A 12,662-nucleotide genomic window follows, 5' to 3' on the forward strand; every position below is an offset into this window, starting at 1 on the left:
TTCCCTCAGTATTTATTAATTACTATTTTCACTATCTCAGCAAGGGAAATGCGGCGGGAGAACAGGGTAATAGTGGGGAGAAGATCAGCAAGAAAACACGGGAGCAAAGGAATCCGTGTCATAAATAAGTTCAAGGGAAGGTACTATGCCTGGATGTACACGCAGGCCAGATTTATGCTTTTCTCCACCCAGACATCTCAGTGTAGTAAAGAGTAACAGAGCAGCGTTGCCGCCAGCATGTCTCGCCTCCAGCCACAGGGCGGTTTTCTCCTATCTCAGAACAAAACAAATGTACAATCGGGTTTCACACCGAGACATTCCATTCCCAGGGGCATGCAGGAGATAGAGGCCTTCCTCTTATCTCAACCGCAAGAAGCCTTCCTCTTTTACTAATATCCTCAGCACAGACCCTTCACGGGTGTCCTGCTGGGGGACAGTCAGGTCTTTCCCATCCCACGGGGCCATATCTCAGGCTGCCTCAGTGGAGAGAAACCTTGGACAATACCCGGCTTTCCTGGGCTGAGGTCCCTGCGGCTTTCTGCGGTGCATTGTGCCCCTGGTTAATTGAGAATGGAGAATGGCGATGACTTTTACCAAGTGCGCTGCCTGTAAACGTTGTTAACAAGGCACATCCTGCACAGCCCGAGATCCCTTAAACCTTGATTCCATACAGCACATGTTTCTATGAGCACAGGTGGGGCTAAAGTTACAGATTAACAGCATCTCTAGGCAAAACAATTGTTCAGGGTACGGATCAAAATGGAGTTTCTTATGTCTTCCTTTTCTGCACAGACACAGTAACAGTCTGATCTCTCTTTTCCCTACAGAAACAAAGACAGAAGTGGGAAAAGGTTGCCTCTAATTACTAAGGAAATTCTTAAACAAGTGTCTTCACAAGGCATGTTGTAAAAATAAACTAAATCCAGCGGGGAAGTTGGAGTTAAAAGTGGGTTTTAGGTACTGTCAGTCAAACAAATTATTATATATCAGTTAGCTTTTGCTGCATAACAAACTTCTCCAAAACTTAATGGTTTAAAACAGTGCTCATTTATTAGCTCAGGATTCTGTGGTTATCAATTCTAGCTGGGTTAGATGGGATTCCTCAGTTTGCCTCATCTGGACTCTCTTCCACACCCATAGTTGGCTGGTGCTCAGCTGTGGGACTGGTGGTTTGAGGTAATCTGACAAATGGCCCCACAGGATATCAGGTCCTAGTCCCTGGAACCTGTAAACATTACATTATATTGGGAAAGAATGGCCTTTGCAAATGATTGTTGAAGATCTGGCAATGTAGAGATTATCCTAGACTCTGAATGGGCCCTAAATGAAATCTCAAGTGTCCCTACAAGAGACAGGCAGAGGAAGACCTCAGACAGAACAGGGCAGAATCTGGAATCCCAGCTACTCGGGAGGCTGAGGTGGGAGGATTGCCTGAGCCCAGGGAGGTGGAGGCTGCAAGTGAGCTCTGATGCTGCCACTGCACTCCAGTCTGATGTCCCATATAAAGTCTGGTCCAAAGCAGCAATGAGCAATAGTGATCATCAATATCATTATCAGCATCATTCTCACAGTCATCACCACCACCATTTTCATCATCCTCGTATCATAATCCTCACCATTGCCACCCCATCATCACCTTCATCACCGTCGTGATCATCACCGTCACCACCACTGTCATCAGGAGCAGCCTCACATCATCTTCATCTCACCGTCACCACCAACACAGCGTCTCCACCGCCACCATTCAATTTACTTTGCTCTGCATCTGTTCAGAGCTCCTCATGTGGCAGACGATGTACTCACTTTCAGAGTGGGCTAATAAAATTTCATTTTGTATTTTTTTAATTTCACTCATTGTGAGGCCACACTTACAGTACTTCCAGCTGATGTGGCCAGTCTTCCCTGAAAGACGATCCCTCGCTCTCCCCAGGGCCCAGCTCCTCCAGCATTATTCACGGCCCCCTGGGCCATGTGCAGTAGAGCAGAACAACTCAAATGAGGTCTGTGCATTAGGGGGAAGGCAAGCCCTGCAGAGGCAATGGAGAAGCCAATACCTGCCCATCCCACCCCTTTTCCATCCCACAGGGGACCTGCTCTTAACATACCCGAAATCACCATCCATCACTCCAGTGCCTGTCACAACAATTGGGCAGTCTGGTGCCTGCCTGGCAGCTGGGTGACCTTGGGGAAGCCTCTTAACCTCTTCAAGCTCCATTTATTAATCTGTAAATGAGGAATAATGTGACTTTCAGGGCTCTGTGGGCATCCCTAAGTGTGAATGGGCCTGCCTCTAGCAGAGGGATTAAGAGTGTTCAATAGAGATTTGGCAAATGGACGGATAGATTGACAGATGATGGGCTGGAGTGTGTCTCTCATGCAGATTCCTAAGCACTTCCATACACTTCATCCTTACTACATCCCTGAGATGCAGGAAGGGAAGGAACAGAGCCCTTCAAAGAAAACCTTTCCCAAGATCCCGGTGAGGTGGGTACTGGTCTTCACAGCAAAGTGCAGCACATCCTGATTGGCAGCCCCTGCACTACAGAGCCAGGGACGTGGGTCCTGTGTCATGCAAGCCCAGTGTTTCTTGTATGAATCATGCACGGACAATTTCTAAAGAAAAAAAAAATCTCGTAACTCACTAACGCCAAGCTAAGTTGTTTTTAATCATATAACAAATATATACTGATATAAACTCAATGTAAACTCAAAACAAATAGACAAATTAGAGGCCACTAAACCCATCATGCCTATGACATCAGCCTACAGTGAACACCCATGGGGAAGCTCCGATGTGCTGTGCGGCCCTCCCACTCTTTCCTCAGGTACGGTCCGTGGGACTCCCTCCGACTCCCTCCCCCGACACGTACCCACTTACTCCTGGGGGATGGGGCTCCCCTGGTCTCCTTGTTTTCCCTACACACTCTTAGGAGTGAGCTTGCTCCTTGCCCACAGAGGGGTGATGGGCGCAGGCCCTCCCCAGGCACTGGCCACTGATAGCTCCTACCAAAAACCCAAAGCCTCCCTGTAGAGGTGCAAGTGCTGGGGTGGGCAAAGGGCTGCCCACTCACCTGATGGGGCTGCTAAGCGCCTCTGGCCTGTCCTGGGGTGACCAACCAGGATGCCCCCCATTGGCCTCCTGACCCTCCCTCAGCCCCTCTGCATCCTGTGTGCTGCCTGCAGGGGTGGCTCCAGCAGTCTCCTGGAGCCTCAGTTTTGGTTGCTTCTGTCCAATGAGAGCAATAAGACAGAGGCAACTGCCTCATCCTGTCCTTCCGGTGGCCCTACAGCTCCTGCAGGTTCTCATGATAAGCTCTCCACAGGCCCCTGTTGGCAGGGGCCATAGTGTCCGCTGGGGCCCAGCACATGATGTGATTAGTGAGAGGGAGAGAAGGACAGTGGGTCACACATGGGGGTCAGTCACCTTCTTAAGCTGACAGTGGGACTCCCCCCTTGTTTGGCCATAAAGTGTGATGGTGCCCCAGACACCCATGGAACGTCCAGATGGACTCTGACAGGCCAACAGCTGGGGAGGTGCAGGTCGGGACAGGGAGGTTGATCCACAGTCAGGATGACCTCATCAACCTCTGATCTCTAGGTCATCTCCAGGCTGGGCCAGGATCCAGTTCACTAAGGCAACCTCCAAGAGCCTCCCAGTTAAAGGAAAACCACCCCAAGCACATTTGAGGCCAAGAACCCACTTGCTCCCACTGACTTTTTAAAAAGTTGCAGTAGGGCTGAACACGGTGGCTCACACCTGCAATCTCAGCACTTTGGGAGCCCAAGGCAGGAGGATCACTTGAGCCCAGGAGTTGGAGGCCAGCCTGGGTAACACGGTGAGACCTTGTCTCTACAAAAAATAAAAATAATTGTTTTTAAAAGTTGCAGGAGCCAGGCGTGGTGGCAGGTGTCTGTGGTCCCAGCTACCTGGGAGGCTGAGGCTTGGAGGCCAAAGACGCAGTGAGCTATGATCATGGCACTGCACTCCAGCCTGGGCCACAAAGTGAGACCTTGTCTCTAAAAACATGGGTTGTGCAGTGGAGGTGACTGTCTTTGTACTAAGGGAGGCTGTGGGCTGAGCATCCTCTGGTGATGGACCAAGCCTCGAGGTCAACAAAGGCATCTGGCCGCAGCTCAGCCTCGTCTGTCCTGTTCACGCTGACACCTGTGCTGTTCACGCTGACACCTGTGCTGTACCCATGTCCTCAGTGCCAGGTGGGGAATTCTAGTGTAGAGGACTCAGCACTCCAGGACTAAAAACAAGGCCTCAGCCTTGGCTCACCAGGTCCCTCACTTTTCAGTACTCCACACGCGAGTGAGGTGCAAGGCTGGTGAGTCCCCCAGGCCAAGCTCACCACACTCAGGGAACACAGGGTGAGGGGACTGACCACGGTGAAGGCAGCACCCGAGAGGCTGCACATGCCTGGCCTTCCAGTGCAAGGTCTGGAGTGGAGGTGGGTTCTCCAGCATGGAGAACCTGCTGCTGAAAGCCCTTCCGGGTAATTTCTCATGGTTACTCTGCAGAGAGATTGTGGTGGCTGGAGGTACCCGGCTGTCTGGGGTTTTATCCTAGTTCATTTGGCTGCACACACATTAGCAAACTCCCCGCTGTGCGAAAAGGCCGCTGATGCGGTTGACAGCTGAATTCCAGAGAAAGGGGCCTCAAGTGCACCGTCTGGACCCCTCGGGGCACGGCAAGGCATGTGTCTGCGTGTGTGTGGAGTAGCATATTTTGTAAAGATCCAGTCAAGTGTGTCTGGGATGGGGCCTTCCTGTCACAATATTGAGATTGCTTTGTGGCCTCTGGGGTCAGACACTCCAGCTGTCAGCTTGCAGACATGAAGGACTCAGTGGCACAGAAACCTCATGGCAGGGCGCAGGCTGGAAAGTCACCTTAACCCAGCACTGACCAGGACCAGCGAGCCGCCCCAGAGCTGGTGGGTGGCAGCCAGTGTCTTCACCTGGGCCCCATCGGGACTGGAGCTTGTTTCTCCCACGTTCCCGAGTTTGAGTCTGAGACATTCACTGCAGGTTTGATTTTTAAAAACATCCACAAAAAAAATAATATAAAAAATGCACCATAGGCCAGGCGTGGTGGCTCACGCCTATAATCCTAGCACTTGGGAGGCCGAGGCGGGAAGATCACCTGAGGTCAGGAGTTCAAGACCAGCCTGGCCAACATGGCGAAACCCTGTCTCTACTAAAAATGCAAAAATTAGCTGGGCGTGGTGGCGTGCGCTGGTAGTCTCAGCTACTTGGGAGGCTGAAGCCGGAGGATCATTTGAACCCTGGAGGCAGAGATTGCAGTGAGCCAAGACTGCACCACTACACTCCAGCATAGGCAATAGAGTGAGACTGCATCTCAACAACAAAACAAAACAAAACAAAACATCATAAGCACCATACTTTGTGAACTGAAGTTTCATTACCAGGGGCTCAACAGAGCTGGGGATATCCAAGGGGTTGTGTCCCACACCCCAGGCCAGACTCGCCACTCCTGTGCATGTGACATACACATCCCATCATGCTAACATTCCCATGTTCTCACCACACACACATAAACCCTCCAGCCCAAACACAGCGTAACCAGAGGCATCCATTCACCATCTGTCCTGGCCAAAATCTATCCAGAGAAACTGCACACCTGCAATTCCTGAAACAGCATCTGCAACAAACCAGGGTGGGAGGCAGGAAGCCAAAAGCAGGAGCACACAGGGCCCGCCAGGTGCACAGAGCCCACCAGACACACAGAGCTCAGCAGGCACAGAGCCCACCAGACACACAGAGCTCAGCAGGCACAGAGCCCACCAGACACACAGAGCTCAGCAGGCACAGAACCCACCAGGTGCACAGAGCCCACCAGGCACAGAGCCCTGGCCAGCAGGCACATTGCTCACCTGCATCAGGGCTTTTCGGCCCAGATGTCAACAAAGTTAGAATCCAGGTGAGCATTTGGGCCCCCAGTGGTTATAAAGCTGAGCGATAAGTACAAAATCATGCCTGTCTTTTGTGCTCTGTTGCCCAGGCTGGAGTGCAGTGACATGATCTCAGCTCATGGCAACCTCCGCCTCCCGGGTTCAAGCAATTCTCCTGCTTCAGCATCTCGAGTAGCTGGGATTATAGGCACATACTGCTGCGCCCAGCTAATTTCTTGTATTTTAATAGAGACAGGGTTTCTCCGTGTTGCCCAGGCTGGTCTCAAACTCCTGAGATCAGGCAATCTGTCCCGCTCAGCCTCCCAAAGTGCTAGGATTACAGACGTGAGCCACAGCGCCCAGCCATGCCTGTCTTTTTAACACCAACTCACCTTGTTCTACTAATTACATGAGGGTAACCTATCCCCTGGGCAGGGATCTCATGGGGCCGGGAGCAGCCTGTCGGCAAGGACAGAGCAAGGGCTGGCACCAGCAGGCAGCATTCAAAGAGGCTTGACTGTGGTTCCATGGACAGCTGGCTAGAGACTGTAAACAAAACTTAACTTCTAAACAAGTTAACAAATAAGCGACAATTTAACTTCTTAACTTCGAATCAGCTTCTAAATTGATTGAGACCTGTCTCAGATATTCGTTGGTTTAGAAGTGTAGAAATATCTCTTTGAGACTTGGCTTTCAATTCTTTTTAATACATCCTCAGAAGTGGAATTGCTGGATCATATATAATTCTGTTTAATTTTTGAAGAAACTGCTATACTGTTTTCTACAGCAGCTTAACCATTTTATATTCCTACCAACAGTGTGCAAGTTTTCTAATTTCTCCACAATCTTACCAACATGTGCTATCTTTAAAAATTTTGTTTAATTTTGTTTAGTTTTTATAATAGCTATCTGAATGGGCATGAGGCAGTATCTCATTGTCATTTTGTAGTTTTATTTTGCATTTCCCTAATGTTCAGTGATGTTGAATATCTTTTCATGGGCATATTGGCCATGTGTATATCTTCTCTGGAGAAATGTCTAGAAGTCCTTTGCCCATTTTTGAATCAGGTTGTTGTTGAGTTTTAAGAGTTTTCTATATATTTTGGATATTAATCTCTTATCAGATATAGGACTTACAAATATTTTCTTCCATTCTGTGGGTTGTCTTTTCACTTCGTTGGTAATGTCTTAAGATGCACTTTTCTTATTTTTAGAAAGTCCCACTTGTTTGTTGCTTTGTTTTGTTTTTTGCTGCCTGTACTTTTGGTGTCATATCCAAAAAAATCGTTGCCAAATCCAGTGCCATAAAACTTTTGCCCTGTGTATTATTCTATAAGTCTTATAGTTTCAGGTTTTACTTTTAGGTCCTTAGTTTGGTTAGTTTTTGTATATGGTCTTGCTAAGGATCCAATTTCATTCTTTTGCATGTTGCTATCCAGTTTTCCCAGCACCATTTTTGAAAGATTGTCTTTTCCCCACTAAATGGTATTGGCACCCTTGTCAAAAATCATTTGACCATACATGTGAGAGTTTATTTCTGGGCTCTATTCTATTTCATTGGTATATATATATATATATCTGTCTTTATGCCAATACCACACTGTTTTAATTACTGTAGCTTTGTAGTTAATTTTGACATCAGAAAGTGTGAGTTCTTCAGCTTTGTTCTTTTTCAGGATTGTTTTGGCTACTTGCGGTTTCTTGAGATTCCATATAGATTTTAGAATGGGTTTCAAAAAAACATTGGGATTTTGATAGGGGTTGCACTGAATCTTTAGGTAGTATTGACATCTTAACAATATTAAGATTTCCAATCCATGAACACGGGATTTATGTCTCCTTTTTTTCAGAAATATTTCATAGATTTCATTGTAGAAGCCTTTCATTTTCTTGGTTAAGTTAATTTCTAAGTATTTTATTCTTTTTGATGCTGTTGTAAATGAAATTGTTTTCTTAATTTTCTTTTCAGACTCTTCATTGTTAGTGTAAAGAAATGCAACTGATTTTTGTGTGCTAACTTTGTATCCTGCAACTTTTCTAAATTCATTTATTAGTTCTACCAGTTTTTTATGTGTATGTGGAATCGTAAAGGTTTTCTATATTCACAGTTATATCACCTGCAGACAGATAATTTTATGTTTCTTTCCAATTTGCATACCTTTCATTCCTTTTTGTTGCCTAATTGCTCTGGCTAGAACTTCCAGTACTGTGTTGAATAAAAGTAGCAAAAGTAGGCATTCTTAACTTTCTCCTGATCTTAGAGTAAAAGCTTTCAGTATTTTCCCATTAGTAAGAACTAAGACTATAAAACTCTTAGAAGAGTTTATAGGAGTAAATCTTCGTGACTTTGAATTAAGACCTGTTTTCTCAGCCGGGCACAGTGGCTCATGCCTGAAATCCCAGCACTTTAGGAGGCCAAAGTGGGCAGATCATGAGGTCAGGAGATCGAGACCATCCTGGCTAAAACGGTGAAACCTCGTCTGTACTAAAAAAATACAAAAAATTAGCTGGGCGTGGTGCTGGGTGCCTGTAGTCCCAGCTACTCGGGAGGCTGAGGCAGGAGAATGGCGTGAACCCGGGAGGCAGAGCTTACAGTGAGCCGAGATCGCGCCACTGCACTCCAGCCTGGGTGACAGAGCAAGACTTTGTCTCAAAAAAAAAAAAAAAATTGTAGGTGAATGTTTACAGCAGCATTGTTCATAATAGCCAAAATGCACAAGCAGCACAAATGCCAATCACCAGATAAATGAATAAACAAAATGTAGTATATCCATGCAATGGAATATTATTCATACATAAAAAGGAATGTCTCACACCTGTAATTCCAGCACTTTGGGAGGCCAAGGTGGGCAGATCACAAGGTCAAGAGATCAAGACCATCCTGGTCAACATGGTGAAACCCTGTCTCTATTAAAAATGCAAAAATTAGCTGGGCGTGGTGGCAGGTGCCTGTAGTCCCAGCTACTCAGGAGGCTGAGGCAGGAGAATCACTTGAACCCAGGAGGCAGAGGTTGCAGTGATCCGAGATCACGCCATTGCACTCCAGCTTGAGCAACAAGAGCGAAACTCCGTCCCCCTCTGCCCCGCTAAAAAAAAGGAATGTTCTGATACATACTACAGTGAGATCTTGAAAATACGATGCTAAATGAAAGAAGCCAGTCACAAATGTGGGGAAAAGAAAGAGAGATCAGACTGTTACTGTGTCTATGTAGAAAGAAGTAGACATAAGAGACTCCATCTTGTTCTGTACTAAGAGAAATTCTTCTGCCTTGAGATGCTGTTAATCTGTAACCCTAGCCCCAACCCTGTGCTTGCAGAGACAGGTGCTGTGTTGACTCAAGGTTTAATGAATTCAGGGCTATGCAGGATCTGCTTTGTTAAAAAAAGTGCTTGAAGGCAGTCTGCTGGTTAAAAGTCATCACCATTCTCTAATCTCAAGTACCCAGGGACACAATATACTGCAGCGGCAGGGACCTAGGAAAGCCAGGTATTGTCCAAGGTTTCTCCCCATCTGATAGCCTGAGATATGGCCTTGTGGGAGGGGAGGGTCTGTGCTGAGGAGGATTAGTGAAGGAGGAAGGCCTCTTTGCAGTTGAGGGAGAAAACCGCCCTAGGGCTGGAGGTGAGACGTGCTGGCAGCAATACTGCTCTTTGATGCACGGAGATGTTTGTATACCTGCACATCAGGGCACAGCACCTTTCCTTAAACTTATTAATGACACAGAGACTTTGGACACATGATTTCCTGCTGACCCTCTCCCCACCATAGGGGAAATTGGGCCCTATTGTCCTGCCACATCCCCTTCTCCAAGATGGTAGAAATAATGATCAATAAATACTGAGAGAACTCAGACTGGTGCTGGCGCTTGTCCCCTGGGGCTGAGCGCTGGTCCCCTGGGCCCACTTTTCTTTCTCTATACTTTGTCTCTGTCTCTTATTTCTTTTCTCAGTCTCTCATCACACCTGATGAGAAATGCCCACAGGTGTGGAGGGGCAGGCCACCCCTTCAACAAATCGTGTATTGTACAATCCAGTCTATATGAGATGTCCAGAACAGGCAAATCTATAGAGACAGACAATAAATGTGTGGTTGCCAGGCCCTGGGAGAGAATGGGGAGTGTTTGCTAATGGGCTTGGGGGTTTCTTTTGGGGGTAATGAAACGTTCTAAAATTAGATTGTGATAACGGCCACGAAACTCTATGAATACACAAAAATACATTGAATTGCGCACTTTAAATGGGTGAAAAGACCAGGTGTGGTGGCTTATGCCTGTTATCCCAGCACTTTGGGAGGGCAAGGGAGCAGGATTGCTTGAGGCCAGGAGTTTGAGATGAGCCTGGGCAACATAGTGAGACCCTGTCTCTACAAAAAATACAAAAATTAGCCGGGTGTGGTGGTGCGCACCTGTAGTCCCAGCTACTCAGAAGGCTGAGGTGGGAGGATCAATTGCATTCAGGAGTTCGAGGCCGCAGTGAGCTATCACTGTGGCAACTGTACTCCGGCCTGGGTGACAGAGCAAGAGCCTCTTTTTAAAAAAAATTTTTTTAAGGTTCTTAAAACATATGCAAAACATTCATGAATTTGCTTTACCTACAAGTTTGGCTGATCCTTTAGGTTATCATGTGTGCCTTTGCTACTACCATTGTTTGCAATCGCGTGTCTGTAACTGCGGTTTTTATTGTCCTTCTGCCCTATAATAGCTTAGAAGATGGTGTTTTTGCTTATTGGCTTGCTTTTGTTTTGGTGTGTTGTGTCTGTATTGTGATCCAGCCTAGGTTGAGAAAGACACTAAACATTTCCCTCTGTGTTCACACTGTTCTGAGTTCCCCCGTAACAAAAACACTGTTTGTTCACTTAACAACCATTTGTTGAGAATGTGCCATATCTCTTCAGATAGAGCAGAAACAAGAGAAGCAGAGTGACCGCCTTCACAGGACTTACATTTAGTGAAGAAACACGCAGCAAAGAAGTAAAGACATAAAGTCATCAATTGGAAGAATCTGTGTGAAGACCAAGAGTTCTGTGGGCCAGTGACAGAAAAGGCTACTGTGGGATGTAACATTTGAGCAGAGGAAGAACCTCTGCTGTGGGGGTCAGAAGAACGTCCTTATTTTGCTCTCACATATATAGTTTGGCCAGGTATAGAATTCGAGGTTCACAATCACATTGCCTGTGAAAAGCTTGGTGTTGGCCTGGTTCTGATTTTTATGTCTTCATAGGTAACTCTCAACTTCCTTTCCCTTGCCCCTGGAAAATTGTAGAGACTTCTATTTGTCACTGGCATTCTAAAATTTCATGAACATTTTTCTGATGTGTTTTTCCCTCAGTTTTCCCACAATGCTCAGAGTGCTTGGAAAGCCTTTCAGTCTGAAGACCCATGTTTTAACTGTTTCTTAATCTCTTCTTCTCTTCTTACAGATTATTTCTCCCCCTTGTTCTCTCTGTTCCATTCTTCTCCAGTTCGGGGGAAATTGGGCCTCTAATTGCTTCTCTTGGTCTCTCAACATCTGTTCATGTTTTCCATGTCTTTATATTTCTTTCTCTGCACTCTGGCAGAATTCCTTGTTTTATGTTTCCAGCCACTTTATTCAACTTGGGGTAGGACTGGGCAGAGGCAATCAGGACTTTGAGGGTCACAGTAACCTATTTCTGGTCCTGGGTGGTGGTTCCCAGGGGGGTTTTTATTGCAATCATTTGTTGAGTAGCACAACTGTTTTATGCCTTTCATCTGTAAATAGATTGCATTTCACAACTTTTTAAAAAGTTGAACAAACTCTCTAATCCTCAGATTGCTCCTTTTTCTCAGAAGATGTTGTTCTGTGAACGCAGCCACTTCTTAAAGGTCTGTGAGGATACTCAGAATTTTTAAAAGATTCTCTCCTCTTACTTTGATTGCCTGTTAACCTTGGCCTTTTGTTTTGGTGGTTCTGGTTTTTCTAGAGTGTCTGGCAAGCCCTGCCTACCATTTGTGTATTATGGATGAAGGCGAGAAAGGTGTCTCCTGCATTGCTGGCCTCTCCCACGGGAGAGAAAGCAACATCAGAGAGGCCAGTAGCCCCACTGGAGGCCCGACGACCAGGCATGCTTAAGGAATTCATGAGGTCCACTGCAGAGGAGGCTGGGATGGAGGTGAGGGGAGGACGGGGGACAGGAGGGCTAGGGGCTCTGGTGGGTCACCAATAGGCCATCCGGAAAGGTGGGGGAGCAACTATGTGTCAGAAGCCCATCAATATAGCACCTCACCACCAGGAGTATGAGTCTGGTGTTGAATGAACGTGAGCCCACAGCTTCATGTGTGCTCAGCCAGGGAGGCTGTGTGTGGCTCAAGGCTGGGAGGGAATTGGCAGCTAGGACCTCCCTAAGGGCTGGCGTCAGCCCCTGGCACAGCTGGGTTTACAGGAGTTGGGTGGCCCATGGCTGTTCTGACTCTGAGTGACATGCAGTGGGGCTCTGCAGCTTTTCCACTTTACCTGGAGGCCATGAGGGACTGAAGGGAGAAGACCAGGGAGGCACCAGAGGTTGTGGGCTCCCCCACCCCGGGAACTGTGTAGACCCTTCCTGGAGTCCTCATCTCCTCCGGTGTCTGCTCAATCGTCACTTCCTGAAAAACGTATTTTCTTTATTTTCATTTTTATTATTTTTACTTTTATTGAGATGAAGTCTTGCTCTTGTCGCCCAGGCTGAAGTGCAGTGGTGTGATCTCGGCTCGCTGCAACCTCCACCTCCCAGGTGTGCTTTGCAGGAGG

At 47.1% G+C, this 12,662-nt stretch overlaps 1 protein-coding gene across 27 annotated transcripts in view; it reads left to right on the forward strand.

The window, feature by feature from the left end:
• Positions 1–12,662, forward strand: part of S100B (S100 calcium binding protein B) — a 153,482-nt gene that overhangs the window by 67,690 nt on the left and 73,130 nt on the right. Inside the window, exon 1 of one of the 27 annotated variants that reach the window (XM_050784393.1) lies at positions 3,106–3,109. The exons of 22 other annotated variants lie outside the window; for them this stretch is intronic. The gene's annotated coding sequence lies outside the window, so the exon portion shown is untranslated. Of the gene's footprint in view, positions 1–3,105; positions 3,110–3,412; positions 3,417–10,051; positions 10,056–11,005; positions 11,010–12,059; positions 12,064–12,662 lie in introns of those variants that run through there. 4 more of the 27 variants (XM_050784368.1, XM_050784357.1, XM_050784377.1 and 1 more) reach the window with 4 other exon arrangements.

The sequence above is a fragment of the Macaca thibetana genome, chromosome 3 (genome assembly GCF_024542745.1).
Source record: "Macaca thibetana thibetana isolate TM-01 chromosome 3, ASM2454274v1, whole genome shotgun sequence".
Taxonomy (NCBI): domain Eukaryota; kingdom Metazoa; phylum Chordata; class Mammalia; order Primates; family Cercopithecidae; genus Macaca; species Macaca thibetana.